This window comes from Hyperolius riggenbachi, chromosome 7 (assembly GCF_040937935.1).
Source record: "Hyperolius riggenbachi isolate aHypRig1 chromosome 7, aHypRig1.pri, whole genome shotgun sequence".
Lineage (NCBI taxonomy): Eukaryota > Metazoa > Chordata > Amphibia > Anura > Hyperoliidae > Hyperolius > Hyperolius riggenbachi.
In genome coordinates, this window is record NC_090652.1 from 213,836,158 (window position 1) to 213,852,546 (window position 16,389).

A 16,389-nucleotide genomic window follows, 5' to 3' on the forward strand; every position below is an offset into this window, starting at 1 on the left:
TGAAGCGAGTATAAAACTCGCTTCTTCTCTTATATTCAGCAGGGGCATGTGTGCCCCTGCTAAACCGCCGCTATTGCGCCGCACAAGGGGGGTCCCTTACACCCAAATACCCTCCGTCCTCGCCGGGGATCTCTTCCGCATTGAGGCAGGACTAACCGCTGCAGCCCTGCCTCACGCGCGTCTGTCAGCGCGTATCTCCGCCTCTCCCCCGCCCCTCTCAGTCTTCCTTCACTGAGAGGGGCGGGGGAGAGGCGGCGATGCGCCGCTGATAGACGCGCTGTGAGGCAGGGCTGCAGCCGTTAGCCCTGCCTCTAGGAGCAGCAAAATCTACGACCAAGTTGGTCGTAGATTTTGCAGGGGGGGAATTGGGGGGGTAAGGGACCCCCATTGTGCGGCAGGATAGCGGCGGTTTAGCAGGGGCACACATGCCCCTGCTGAATATAAGAGAAGAAGCGAGTTTTTTACTCGTTTAGTGTCTCTTTAAAGGTGGCCACACATCATACCATTTTTTAAATATCTGTTTGATTCAAGAATTGCAATCAATTTTTCTGACGGATTGTAAATTTCCAGAATTCCGGATCGATAAAAAAAACAAAAACGGGAAATCCGATTGGATTTTTCAGTCGAATGAAAAAAAAAAGCTTTCGTTTTTTTCGGGAGATGCCGTAAAATTGGATAATTTTATTGTATCGTGTGTCTAAGGCTGGTTTCACAGTGGGACGTTACAGGCGCACGTTAGTGCAGCCTGTAACGCAGCCCACCGCACAGTAATGAAAAATCAATGGGGCTGTTCACAGTGCGGACGTTGCGTTACATTGTAACGCTGCGTCACAAGACAACGTACTGCATGCAGTACATTGGACGCGGCTGAGCCGCGTTAGACTGCTTGCACATGCTCAGTAATGTTGGGGAGGAGCGGAGAGCGGCCAGGCACATGGCTAATTAATATGCACTGCACGTTATGACGTGCAGTGTTTACTTCCTGGAGCAGCCGCTCTGTGCGGCGATTGGCCGGCGGGACCACGTGATGCCGCATGCGCACAAGAGTGCGCATCACGGCATCACTGACGCCAGAGTGAGCTGCACAACGCGGCTCACTCTGACGTCCAGATCCAGCACCACCAGGCGTTGAGTTAGGGGGACGTTATGCGACCTTAACGCCTCCTCTAACGCAACGTCCTGGTGTGAAATTAGCCTTAAGGCACACCCCCATTTCACACCACTGATCACTAATATCAGGAAGAATTCAGAAGCAAAAGAGGCAGTTTTATAATTTAGACCACACTGGTCCTCTATCATCATTAGCTCTCCTTCGATGTAACATTTAAAAATAAGGAAGATATCAATTTATATTAAGGAAATAACATTAAGGCCTTGTTCACATTGCGTTTCCGTTCGCGTGTCCGTCCGCGTTGGGCATTTTTTGAGGCGTCTTTTTTTCTGATTCCCAGCGCTTGGGTGGGCGATTCATTTTTGTGCTTAGTGGTTTTCTAAGCGTTTTTTCCAAGCGGTTTTGTAATTCACTCCCTGACGCAAGTGGGGAAGTGAACTCTTTGACCCGGAAAATAATAAATACAATGTATTTATGCTTAAAAAGGTGAACGCAATAGCTACACAAAGCGATTTTGTGAGCGTTTTGCGTTTCTCCTATACTTTCCATTGAGGCGGAATTGCCACAAAAATGGTCCACGCACTGCTTTACTGAACGGACAGAGCACGACCGCGCTGATATGAACCTTCTCATAGACAATCATTGCACAAGCGTTTGGTGGGCGATTTCAAAAATCGCCTGCGTGTAAAAAAAAAAAACCTGAATACGCCTGCAGTGTGATCAAGCCCTCAGAGTCAAACACAATTTTTTGTAGAAATATCTATATATAATTACATAGATCTGTACATGGGTCCAGATGGATTTAGCTCCAAAAGAGGGACTGTCCCTCTGAAAAGGAGACAGTTGGGAGCTGTGTGGAAAGTTGTTTATCCATGTATGTATTGCATCACCAGCTCTGGAGAGTGGAGAGCCTGCGCTCCCACCTCACATAGTTTGTTTCACATTCCTGTAAATCCATCCCCCCACAGTTTTCATTCACAAATCCCCAACTGTTTCTGTAACACCCCCAGCAATTTTTCAACTTTCCATACGTCACTGCGCTGTGTCTGTACTAAATGAAATAATACAGGCAATTCCCATCACATGCGTCACCTCACCGCTAGGCTTCTTGCATGGACGGAACAGAAGCTGTACTCTCCATGCTACGTATCGTTTTCGTTTAAACAAGGAAATGCTGTGTCTGCCACTCCCTGCTAAAGTTCACAGGAAGAAGCTGGAGATGTCTGCGCTGCTTGCCGAGCCGAGCGAGTGAGGGACTTACTAATCTTCCGCAATGAGCTGGTGAGAGGATTTCTGTTCTGCGGTTCCCACACGTTAGGTTCATGCACAGCTATAGTAGAACACATATAGGCATTGCTGTCATCCGGCAGGTTGCATACACAGCATAATACGCTGCTCTATTGTGTAGTGTGCAACCGCAGGCACCACGCAGGTCTTCTAGTATCAGCACATGTAGAGCTTATAAGGAGATGAAGAAATACTGTGCTTTTTTTTTTTACATGTATAGTATAAGTAGTGTTTATGACTGCATGAGTAATCCAGGAAGTAATGTCTGTGGTTGTGACTTGTGACACGCAGTATTCCTAATTTCCTATCACAGGACGTTCTGAAGGCTTTTGTCCTGCTACGATCACATGTACGCCATCACTGAGTGCACTAATCATATTCATTGTAATGTGGGCGTGGAAAGAACAAACACAAGTTGCAGTTTAGTACAGCAGCTGCTTGTTTTGAAAGATAAAAGGACATGCTGCCTGTTCACACTGAGTGATGTTTGCTTTTCAGGCCCACATGAAAGCATAGTTGTCAAAGGCTAAGTTCACAGCATTGTGGTGCGATATAATGCACAGTATTGCACTGCAATTGTAAATCTGTGACATTCAGAGTGCATCTGGTGCGATGTGATCCAATGCAATGCGTTACCACATAACGCGCATGTTAAAGAGAATCTGTATTGTTAAAATCGCTCAAAAGTAAACATACCAGTGCGTTAGGGGACATCTCCTATTACCCTCTGTCACAATTTCGCCGCTCCTCGCCGCATTAAAAGTGGTTAAAAACAGTTTTAAAAAGTTTGTTTGTAAACAAACAAAATGGCCACCAAAACAGGAAGTAGGTTGATGTACAGTATGTCCACACATAGAAAATACATCCATACACAAGCAGGCTGTATACACCCTTCCTTTTGAATCTCAAGAGATCATTTGTGTGTTTCTTTCCCCCATGCACTGAAGTTTCAGGCTGCTCTTTTCTTCCTGCAAACAGCTTTGCCCTTGTTTGTAATTCCTCAGTATGTGAAAGCCCAGCCAGCTCAGAGGACGATTTATCCAGCTTGTAAAAGATAAGCGAGAAGAGAGAAGCTGCTCTAATCTAAATAACACACAGGCAGTGTGCAGAGAGGGGCCTGGAAAGGTGAGTTCATAGCAGAACCACAACACTGAAGAACTTGGCAGCCTTCCAGACACAGGCTGACAAGTCTGACAAGAGAGAGATAAGTTGATTTATTACAGAGACAGTGATAGTAGAAAGTGCTGCAGTTAGCCAGAACACATTAGAATAGCTTTTGGAACTTGTAGGATGATAAAAAACAGGATGCAATTTTTGTTACGGAGTCTCTTTAACAGTTGCAGTGAAGAATGCTTTTTCATTGACTGCGACACAACACTTGCATAATGTATGCTGCGACTTTTACCGTCTGTTGTGCTGCATTCTTGTTTTTACGCATCTGCCAGGTACATTTTTGCAAGCTCAGTGAAGGAAGAGGATCCTAATGTAAAAAATAACAAAACAACGTAGACCCGGCATTTTTTTTTTTCGGACAAGCAAATGTTTTGCCCATAGCCAACTATGGTGCAACACGTCCACCCCTGGATGCTAATGCGATGGTAAAACAAAGCTGAGCTGATCCAGAATTGTCCTCCCCACTCTGTGGCAAAAATTTCTATCCGCAAATCGAAACCAAGCCTTAGGTTCCCTCGTAATAAAATTAGCTGAGCTGTGCACTACCAGACAACGCACATGTTACACCCCCCTTAGAAATAACAGGCAATGAGATACTTTGTGTTATGATGTGCCTCTTGCTGCGAGAAGCCAGTTTGAAATCCGTACTCATGTGAGCTCTGTGAAGCTGCCCCCCCTACAATCAGCACATATAAAAATTCCATCATGTTTGGTTAGTGCTACATTTGTGTCCATTGAGGCCTGGAACCCACTAGGAGCGCTTTTCTGAGCGATTTGAAAAGCTCTTGCCAATGTAATGCTATTGGTGTGATCCCATTAGAGCACACATGTCAAACTCTGGCCTGCGGGCCAAATCTGGCCCTCAGAGCCATTAAATTTGGCCCTCAAGTGGTTTTCCCACTTTGCATTATGTTTTGCCTAATCTAGACCACCAGGGAAGCTATATTGGAGGTGAAGCCCTAGAACACCTGGGAAACCATATAGGGTAGCGAGGGGGAAAGCACTAAACACCAGGGAAGCCCTAGAACACCTAGGAACTTTATAAGGGAGGGAGGTGGCCAGTAGACATTGAGGTTGGCCTGCGACTAGGTCCCAGGGTACAATTATTGGCCCACTTTTTTATTTGAGTTGGACACCCCTGCACCTGCGATGTGATTTTATAAAAAAAACCTCCCAGGGCCCTTTTCCACCAGCGCGTTTGCGCTGGCTGAATCGCAAAGTCGCAAACCGCTAGCGATTTTACAATCGCTACGGTTTGCTTTTTAACATAGGAATCGCGGTAGGTCATTTCCACTACCGCGATTCGTTTTTTACCCGAACGCGAGGCGGAGCGATATTTGCCGCGATTTTGCTATGCAGTGCATAGCATAGCAAAATCGCGGCCGCAAAACGTCGGGGAATCGCCGGTTTTGCGATTCAGCAATCGCTAGCGTTCAGCGTGAACGCTAGCGACTGCAGGTGGAAAAGGGCCCCCATAGCATTGCATTAGCAAGAGCTTTTTAAAATCACTAGCACTTAGAAAAGGCTTCTAGTGAGTTTGAGCCCTAACATCAGCCCCATACAACAGCATAGAGATATGAAACTGGCTGCAGTGGCGTAGCTAGAGATCATGGGGCCCCATAGCAAAACTTTCTTGGGGCCTTCTGGTGTAGGTACTCTTAAGCAATGCCACCTGCCCCTACCCTATGTCTAGGAGTTAATTGGGCACTTTACATTCTCAATCAACTCTGCACATAATTCATGGTCAGAGGGTGGAGAAGCACATGAAAGTTAAGGGCCTGAGCCCACTCACGCAGTTGTGTCCGCTTTTCAGTGACACATCAATGTAGCAGATGCTGAAAAGCGGACAGAATCGTATACAGCTGTGTTAATAGGCTCACCCCTAATGGTGAATACATTAAGTACCACCTGGGCCCCCTATGCTCCAGGGCCCCATATCACCTGCTATGGCTGCTGCGGCTATTGCTATGCCCCTGGAAACTGGTATGGTTGGTTAGTGCTGTGTTGGTGTTCATTTTTGCTGCAAAAATCATAATTTTGTATTTTATAGTTTTTGGGATATTCACATTTTTATTAGAGTAAAAAAAAAGTCAGAAAAAAGAGTTACTCAGCCCCCTTCAACATTGCAAAGACTGGGTTAACTTTTGACTTTTTTTATACAAACCTGAGTATCTCAAAAACTATAAAAGATAGAATGATGATTTTGCAACACAAATGAGCACAAGAACCGCACTATTGAACCGTACCAGTTTCATGTCCTTAGGCGTTTGTGCAGAGATGTTATTGTCTGGGCAAAAATAATTTCTATTATCTTCAAAAGTAAGCAGCACAAATCTTAAAGAACTACCAAAGAAACTGTTCTTCTGTAAACCTCACATACCTATAGAGCTTTTAGTCAGCAACACTAGAAAGCTTTTCATAGGTCTCTCATCACAGCCTATGTGAAAAAATGCCTTGTTTACCAGCTATTTGAAACGATTTGTATCGGCATCGGGCTAGAGCTGTACCATGTAGCTAGGTTACACTTCTCTGTCACTATTCGCAGAGGAATGATTTACTGTTTGTTTCTGCCCTGCCTGCTTTCTCACAGATCATATGAGAACAGCTGAGGGATTTTTAGATATAGAGAAGGATCTGTAAAGAAGGACCTGTACTTTTTCCTTGAATGCCCCCCCCATTCAGAATGAGATCTTCCTGGCTGTAAACTGTTTACTTTACACTGGGAGGCAGAGAGAGAGAGAGAGACAGAATCAGAATCAGACGCACAGAGCTGCAGCTGGTGATTATTTACACACATTTGAAGCTTTTTCTGCTTTCTATCATTCACAGTATTACAGCCAGTAAAGATTGTTTCTGTATGCTGAATGTGCTGGACACAGTGCTCTATAGCATAGGTTCTCAACGTGTGGTACGCGTACCCCAGGGGTACTTATGATGGTTTCAGGGGGTACTCGGGCTTGATATACTCAACCAAAAATAACAAATTTAGAGTTTTAGAAAATTATAAATCTTATTTAACCACTTAAGGACCAGCGGTCTCTGGGCACTTAAGGACCAGAGACCGCTGGTCCAATCCCGACAGAATCCCGACGAATCGCAGCACATACCCGTCGCAACCGCCGTCATCGCCGGGACCCCCAGGAGATAGACTCTGCCTGTCTCTATGACGGCAGAGTCATGTGAGCCGGTCAGGAGCCGCTTTCATTGGCTCCTGACCCTGTTTTTCAATGTAAGCCAATGGGAACAGCTTACATTGAAAGACAGGGCCAGGAGCCAATGAAATCGGCTCCTGACCGGCTCACATGACTCTGCCGTCATAGAGACAGGCAGAGCCTGTGAGATGCGGCGAGAATCGTCGGGTTTGAGCGGCGCGATCGGCGGGTAGCTGCGGAGACGGCGGATGCGCGCTGCGGACAGTGATTGAAATCTACGCCCTGCCAGCCAAAAGCCCACCAAAACAGGGCGTAGATTTCAATCACTGTCCGCAGCGCGCATCCGCTGTCTCCGCAGCTACCCGCCGATCGCGCCGCTCAAACCCAGCCAAAAGCCCACCAAAACAGGGCGTAGATTTCAATCACTGCGGTCCTTAAATGGTTAAACAGCACTAAATTAGTATTTTAGCTAATTAAAAGCAATAGTAAATGCTTGGAAATTGTTTAGAACCAATTATAATGTACTACGATTAAATATATATTTGTCAAGGGGTACGTGTGATATTGTTTACCATGCTAGGGGGTACTTGGTGAGTCCAGGGTTTTAAAAGGGGTACATACCAAAAAAATGTTGAGAAACACTGCTCTATAGTAATGCCCACAGCATGTAAATGTCATATTCGCATAAAACATGAAATGATGGAAAAAAGCCTTTGTATTGCTCTTTGCTAGTAATTACTGGATAAATATGTGGCATTTAGAATTTTAGTTAACTTTGATAGTTGTCCTTTAATTTTTGCCGCACAAATGTAGCTCTAACAAAACATGATGGAATATTTATTTGTGCTGATTGTAGGGGGCAAGCTTCATGGAGCCTGGATTTAGTGTGAGCTTGGACTAATGTATCAGTCACACTCCAATGCAATGGCTGGGGCTTGGTTTTCTTCTGAGTTTTCTTACAGTAAATGGCTTTACAGCTTACCAATAAAGTACCCTTTCAGCCCCCGGCATAAAACAAGAGTATTCAGAAGGTATCGTAAATTAAGTTCAAGAATTACTTCTATGATCAACTTTTTAGTCCTTTTTTTTTTTACATGCGATGTGTTGAAAGGGTATTTCATAGACATGATGAGAAAACGTGTTTGAAAACTTAGTAGACAAGTTTATTGAATCAAATGTGGCTGTGATGGATGTGGAGTTGTCAGAATTTTATGACCTCACCCCCTTTTCAGTATATGTGTCTGTAGGGGTACAGAGAGGGGAATTATTTTATTTTTTTTAAGAAACTCATTCAGCTTGGTAAGTAATATTGGCCGCACATTGGTAGATATATGTAAGAGGAGAAACATTTCACATTAACATTCAGATATGTTTCCGTGTGATAACTTAGCAGGACGTCTTCAGTCAGTACGATACCAAACTTCCTGCTTTAACTGATGGATATCATTACTCACAGTGTTCTCCCCAGCCGGGTGGCATGAAAAAGTAGCCGGGTGGGACGAAGATTAGAGAATGCAGGGCTGGCACTTCTTTGCACAACTCTTCTTAAAGAAAAGGAGGAGGTAAGCTGATGACAGCCGGGTGCTCACCAAAACTAGCTGGGTGGAGCACCCGGCTAAAAAAGCCTGGGGAGAACACTGACTCAATACTACTGCTGTGATAACTTTACAAATCCAAAACGTAAATCTGGATAGGATGGCTATATGGGCACATAAATGGCAGATGAAGTTCAATGGTCTAGCACCATAGAAAATAAATGGGATACAAACTTGGAGAAGGACTTAGGAGTATTCATCGACAACAAGTTAAATAATCGTATTCAATGCCAAGCTGCTGCAGCTAAAGCAAATAAGATTTTGGGATGCATTAAAAGGGAAATAAAAACTCGAGATGCTAGCATGATATTGCCCCTGTTTAACTGTCTAGTAAGGCCACATCTGGAATATGGAATTCAGTTCTGGGCACCACATTACAGGAAAGATATTGCAGTTTTAGAGCAGGTGCAGAGACGAGCAACAAAATTGATACGTGGGATGGAAGGTCTCACTTACCAAGAAAGGCTTGCTAAACTGGGTTTATTTAGTGTGGAGAAAAGACGCCTTAGAGGGGATCTAATTAACATGTATAAATACATCAGAGGGCAATATAAAAGCTTTGGTGGATGAGTTTTTTGTTCCTAGGCTTTCACAAAGGACTAGGGGACATGATCTGCGCATGGGGGAAAAACATTTTAGACATTTATTTAGGAAAGGGTTCTTTACAGTAAGAGTGATTAAGATGTGGAATGCATTGCCATAGGAAGTAGTTATGGCAAATTCTATATCTGCATTTAATGGAGGCTTAGATGCTTTCCTTGCATTGAAAGACATCCGTGACTATAATTACTAGGTAATGCCCAGTGATGTTGATCCAGGGATTTTATCTGATTGCCATCTGGAGTCGGGAATGATTTGTTTTCCCTTTTGGGGCTAATTGGACCGTGCCTTGTAGGGGTTTTTCACCTTCCTCTGGATCAACAGGGATATTTGAGGGAGCAGGCTGGTGTTGTACTTTATTTTCTGGTTGAACTCGATGGACGTATGTTTTTTTTTCAACCCAAATAACTATGTAACTATGTAAAAATAAAGAGTGGTTGGCATTGCCAATGTGCATTTATTAGTGTGTCAAACTACAGCCTCGGGTGAAGTGCCACATGCAAAACGGCTGTTAGGCTTTCCTGCAACTGGCACCCACCAGTGGCGTAGCTAAGGAGCTGTGGTCCCCGGTGCAAGTTTTACATCGGGCCCCCCAAGCACTCTATACATAACAATTGATACGGCGCACCAAAACCTGCCAAGGATTTCCACAGTTTCAGAGGTGCAAGTAGGGGATGGGAAACAGTTTGTTAATGATTACTACTATTTAAAGCATTTATAGACGTGATTATTACCAGCACAGGAACAATAAAGAACTAATATTGTGCTTGAGTGAGGGCCCCTATGACCCAAGGGCCCCGATGCGGTTGCTACCTCTGCAACCCCTATTGCTATGCCACTGGCACCCACCATTGCAGCACCAACTCCGGTATGTTTCATAGCCAATAGGCTTTCTTTAATTTTCAAATGGACACATGGCAGTGCCAACGGCGACAACTCTCTATTTTTGTGTTTCAATCATCCTCCTCTACTTACTGAGCATGCTGTGTTGGCTTGGAGTGGGGGCATACAGTGTTTAGTGCCTGTTGAGCTGCCCCTCATGCTCTTTACTTGCTGTAGTGGCGACTGCTCCTTGTCTCTGGTTGCTGACTTTAAAAATGCTGTTGTGTGCAGCAGATTGTCTGTTGTTTTTCTCAGATTCCAATTTGATGTTTAAAACACAGCGAGGCTTCATAGCACGTTTGCTTTGATAAACCATCTCCACTGTTTGCACTTTTGTTTAATTTAAGAAGACCCTACTTGTGTGTAGCCAGCATAAGCATCCTAAAAACCTGGATCAGACCTGACGTAGTGTGTTCTAAGGCTGACTTCACACTGTGTGCGTTTTGTTATGCACATGTTGTAATGGGTGTATACCACATTGCGCACTCTGCATGGTAAAATGTCACACGCATTAGAAAGTGTATAAATTGCGTTAAGATATTGTGATCTTTTATAATGCATAGATGTGAAAATCCCCATACAGTTGTATAAGCAGTGAGTTCACATGCAACAACACAATGCACCTAGAGCTTGATTCACTAAGACAATCAGCATGCCTTATCAGGGTTAACATGCCCTATCAGAGTAGCATAACAAGCGCTACGCACTTATGCCTGCTAATTGGCAATGACAAGAGCTCCACTATTGGCCCAATAGGCTGCCTGTCAATTTTCATGTCAAGTTTCCTGTCAAGTGACAGGCAGCCTATTGGGCCAATCAAAGTGTGAGGATAATGTCCTTTAAAGTGATTGGACCCATTGGGGCTCAGGGCAGAACGAGTGGAGATCTCCTCATTGCCAATTAGCAGGTATAAGTTCGTATCGCTCGCTATACTACTCTGATAAGGCATGTTAACTCTGATAAGGAATGCTGTTAGTCTTAGTGAATCAAGTCCCTACTGTGATATTGACCTCAGGATAAAGGTGCTTTATATACATTGCATTACCATCTTCCTTACAGTTCTTGTCTTAAAGGAAGCTAGAGACCAATAAATAAAAAAGCTTTATACATACCTGGGGCTTCCTCCGGCTCCATGCGCTCGGATCGATCCAACGTCGCCGTCCTCAGCCCTCTCTATCACCGGTACCGGGTGCGGGTACCGAGTCTTCCCAGATAAGTATCTAATTTTTCCCCAAAGGTTTGCCTTGAGGTTTTTTTAAAGTGTGCCTGAGACATTTCAAAAAAGGATTTATATTTACCTGGGGCTTACTCCAGCCCCCTTTAGTCTCTCTGCTCCCTTGCCTTCCTCCTAGTCCTCTCCTTTGTGCCGCTTCCAGTCTCACATGCACAGTCCCGGATGTGCACACCCTCCAATCTTGCTCCTGTGGCTGGAAGACTGTAACTGGGCTTGGGAAGAACGCTCCTAGACATGGGAGTGGAATAGGCATGCGCAGTGGCCGGCAACCCAGCTGGATCGCAGACTCCACTGTGGCTCAATGCAGGGGACCGAACCAACACGGAGGGAGGTAACGGACTAAAGGGGGCTGGAGTAAGCCCTAGGCAAGTATAGATCCTTTTGTTTGAAATGTCTCTAGTTTACACTAAACTAGGCCTAGGTGACAAAGCCTTGTCATTGGAACAATGGCCTGTTTATATGTGGAGAATGGTTTACTTTGTTAATAAAATATATTTGGGTTAGCAAACCAGTTTTCTGACAGCATAATAATGAAAACAGCTCTGCAACCAACTGTATGACATATGTTAAAGAGACTCCGTAACAAAAATTTCATCCGGTTTTCTTCCATCCTACAAGTTCCAAAATCTATTCTAATGTGCTCTGGCTTACTGCAGCACGTTCTACTATCACCATCTCTGTAATAAATCAACTTATCTCTCTCTTGTCAGACTTGTCAGCCTGTGTCTGGAAGGCTGCCAAGTTCTTCAGTGTTGTGGTTCTGTGATGCATCTCCCCCCTCCAGGCCCCTCTCTGCACACTGCCTGTGTGTTATTTAGATTAGTGCAGCTTCTCTCTGCTCTATTATCTTTTACAAGCTGGATAAATCCTCCTCTGAGCTGGCTGGGCTTTCACATACTGAGGAATTACATACATGCAGAGCTGTCTGCACTCTGCAGGAAGAAACAGCCTGACACTTCAGTGGAAGATAGCTGCAGGGGGAAAGAAACACAAATGATCTCTTGAGATTAAAAAGGAAGGCTGTATACAGCCTGCTTGTGTATGGATGTATTTTCTATGTGTGGACATACTGTACATCAACCTACTTCCTGTTTTGGTGGCCATTTTGTTTGTTTATAAACAAACTTTTTAAAACTGTTTTTAACCACTTTTAATGCGGCGGGGAGCAGCGAAATTGTGACAGAGGGTAATAGGAGATGTCCTCTAACGCCTAGGTTCTCAACGTGTGGTACGCGTACCCCAGGGGGTACTTCTGATGGTTCCAGGGGGTACTTGGGATTGATATACTTAACCAAGAATAACAAATTTAGAGTTTTAGAAAATGATAAATCTTATTTTAAACAACCCCAAATTAGTATTTTAGCTAATTAAAAGCAATAGTAAAGGCTTGGAAATGGTTTAGAACCAATTATAATGTACTACGATCAATATATATTTGTCAAGGGGTACTTGTGGCAATGTTTACTATGCTAGGGGGTACTTTGGTGAGTACAGGGTTTTAAAAGGGGTACACACCGATAAAATGTTGAGAAACAGCACTGGTATGTTTACTTTTGTGAGATTTTAACAATACAGATTCTCTTTAATTGATTTTTTTAGGCCTGACCTTTTTGTATTATGCCTTTTGACTTTGCTGTTGTCCTCTGATTACTGTACTGTGCTTTTATGCATATATTGCTGTGTATATATATATATATATATGTGTTCATGTTTAGTTAGGATTGTGAGGTTTTTTTTGTGTGGGAACTTGCTGGCTATTATGGCTCCATTTATGTTTGCTGTGTTTTTACTCGTTAATGCCCTTTTCCACTATCCGCATTCTGCGATCTGATTCCGACTACTTATGGAACACAAAACCCTAGGTACAGGCAAACTGATGGAATCCGTGGTGAATGTTTCCATTAATGCGATGCTTTTGAGATGCAATTTTTCCTGATTGCAATTGCTATCCTGCTGCACTTATCGTGTGCTTGAGCTCCTATACATTTTATCAGGATGCAGGAAAATTGCATAGCAATCGCACTGCTATGAGATTTGGCAATTCAAAATATTTTCCCACTGTTTTCTTTTGCTTCCAGGCAAATTCCCTGCAATCGTGCTGTACACCTTATGGATCACGGCAGAATCGCAGCAGTGGAAATTTAAAAGATCCATGTCTGCAGTGCATTTTCAATCGCATTTCTTAGTGGAAAAGGGGCCTACATGCTAATTTTTACCATTATCTGGTTTCTGGTTTTTAATATACTGCTGCAAAAGTGGTCATCTGCAATCTGCTGGTCTGTGCAATATGCTGTTCCGCCACAGACTGGGCCTGCTGTTCCGCCACAGACTGGGCCTGCTGTTCCGCCACAGACTGGGCCTGCTGTTCCGCCACAGACTGGGCCTGCTGTTCCGCCACAGACTGGGCCTGCTGTTCCGCCACAGACTGGGCCTGCTGTTCCGCCACAGACTGGGCCTGCAGTTCAACAGCCAAGGGCTCATCCAGCTGCCCAACAGCGGCTCATGCGGACCAGCCTGCACAGACCTCAGCGGCTCGTGCGGACCAGCCTGCACGGACTCGAGCGGCTCGTGCGGACCAGCCTGCACAGGCTCGAGCGGCTCGTGCGGACCAGCCTGCACAGGCTCGAGCGGCTCGTGCGGACCAGCCTGCACAGGCTCGAGCGGCTCGTGCGGACCAGCCTGCACAGGCTCGAGCGGCTCGTGCGGACCAGCCTGCACAGGCTCGAGCGGCTCGTGCGGACCAGCCTGCACAGGCTCGAGCGGCTCGTGCGGACCAGCCTGCACAGGCTCGAGCGGCTCGTGCGGACCAGCCTGCACAGGCTCGAGCGGCTCGTGCGGACCAGCCTGCACAGGCTCGAGCGGCTCGTGCGGACCAGCCTGCACAGGCTCCAGCTGCTTCTGCTGCTGGGGGACCAGAGAATGGCATGGGGAGCCTCTTTAGCATCCAGAGGCTTCTCTCTTCTTAGATAAGTACCTTTTGTGTTTTTTTGACACCTCGGGTACACTTTAAGTCCTGAGTGCTGCTGAACTTCTGGGCATACCTGTTCCTGTTGTCTTCTTCCTATTGTGTAGGACTACGTTCAGAGTTCCATGCGCGGAATTCTCCTGCATATTTTCAAGTGCGTGTTCGTTTGCAAAAATGTATTTGTTTTTTTCCACTGCTGCTTATATAAAAATTGAACATCTGAAAAATTGCTACAGACTGTCGGAATCATTTTGTGCATACTGTATAAAACGCAGGTGGAGTCAGTACAAAAATCATCCAATTCCGACTCCTCAGTTAATGAAACCACCGACTCCGACTCCAGGTACCCAAACTTGCTCCAACTCCTTAGTCTAATTTTTACAAAGGCTATGGATTTGGTTAAAAAATCATCCGACTCCTCAGTTTACCACTAACTCTGACTCCAGGTACCCAAAATTGCTCAGACTCCTCGACTCCAACTGATTAGCAATCGGTGTGTGGCCGTTCACGTGTGCAAAATGTAGTGTGGACCCTGTCTAAAGTCTGATTTTCCTACTGTTGACCTTTTTGTATTGTGCCTTTGGACTTTGCTTTTGTTTGCAGAATTTTTGTATTGTGCCTCTTTGTATATAATTCTGTATATGTTTGTGCTGGTGCGGAGCCAGAATTGTGGCGTTTTCTTAGTTGTAAGCGCTTGCTGGTTATTGTGGTTCCGTTTGTTTGCTGTGTTGTCACCTGTTTATTACATAAATGTTTTTTTCACCATAATCTGGTGCCATCTGCTATTGTCTGTTTACACTAACTGGCAATAAACTACATTTGTTCTGCAGCTGGATCCCTACACAGATCTAGGAAACCGCCTGTACCTGTAGAGAGCCATAACCATTTCCCTACCACAGGTTTTTCCCCTTAAAAACCAGAGCATTTATCACCTGTCAGCCCTCCTCCCATTCATTCCCCAATAATTGTATCACTACTAATCACAACTAAATGATCTATATCTTTTTTTCACCTCCAAATAGGCTTTTTTGGTGGTGGTATTTGTTTTCAGTCATTACTTTATTTTCTATGCATTTTAAAGGGAAAAATAGAAAGCAAATGAAAAAAATACACTATTTCTCAAATTCCATCCACTATAGTTTAAAATAAACAATGTTACCATAGGTAAAACCCACAATTGTATTTGCTAATTTGTTTTGGTTATCCCAACATTTAAATTATGTTCCTAGTACAATGTATGGAGACAATATATTATTTGGAAATAAAAGTGCATTTGCATTGTTTTTTGTTTTCTCGTTGTACTCTATCAGTTATTACAAGCTCTTATTTGCAAAATTAACAGTAATACACCCTCATGGCATACATATTTATAAATCAGAGTCCCTCAGGCAACTTTGTTTGCATTCTCTTTTCAATTCTGTCAATTTTGTTTGTTTGTTTGTTGTTTTGTTTAGTTTTTTCAAGTATTTTATTTTGGTACACGGTATAGGAAAATAACAATTTTATTACTTTTGATTCAGTTTGTGACTAAAAAGAATTTGCATGACATGCCTCAGCCATAATATATAGCAAATTATATTCTTAAGTTTCTCGTGGTTAAAATTATACCCTATATACATAATTAGATAGCTTTTTGTGCAGACTGCCCTGCGCAAGGACCCTATGATCCAGCGCTGGGACCCTATGAACATATTCAAAAAGAGCTTGTTGAATATGTGTGCATGGCTTCCCTGCGCAGGTGCAAGGATGGCCCATGTCTGCTCAGCAGAACGAAGCCGCTCGTGCAAGGCTTCCTCCTCCGCTTCCTACACACACATTCAACAAGCTCTTTTTGAATATGTTCATAGGGTCCCAGCGCAGGGTGAAGGAGGATGGGAGGATGCCTCTGGAGTATCCAGAGGTTTCCCTCTACTGAGGTACTTATCTATCTTTTGCATTTTTTTTTCCTCACAAGCACACTTTAAGACACATTTTTCACTATAGAACAAAAGTGTAGGACAAGCATCGGTTACAATTAAACAATGATAAAATGATGGTACTGGGCAGTGCATAGGATTAAATAGCAAGAGAAGAAAGAAAAAAAAATCCATGTATTGCACCAAACCCATGCATAACTACGTATAGGAAATCATTTATTAACCTTCTTGAAGGCAAAAAATATATACATAAAGATAAAACCACAAAAACAGTGGTAGGAGCTAAACAATTATATGGTACAATTACAATACATATTATCTGCCCAGGAGTAACAAGAGTAAATGCAAATAACTCTGAGACTAAGGGCCGGTTCACACGGACGCTTGGCGGCATCTACCGCCAAGCGTTCGGGACCCATCGGCTAAACGCTCCCATTCAAGTGAATGGGAGCGTTTAGCATTGCGCGGTTACCG

General features: G+C 44.1%; 1 protein-coding gene across 2 annotated transcripts in view; it reads left to right on the forward strand.

Moving 5' to 3' along the window:
• The window catches only part of CFLAR (CASP8 and FADD like apoptosis regulator), a 94,230-nt gene that overhangs the window by 12,231 nt on the left and 65,610 nt on the right, over window positions 1-16,389 (forward strand). Inside the window, exon 1 of one of the 2 annotated variants that reach the window (XM_068245147.1) lies at window positions 2,003-2,392. The exons of the other annotated variant lie outside the window; for it this stretch is intronic. The gene's annotated coding sequence lies outside the window, so the exon portion shown is untranslated. Of the gene's footprint in view, window positions 1-2,002; window positions 2,393-16,389 lie in introns of those variants that run through there. 2 annotated transcript variants of the gene reach the window in all.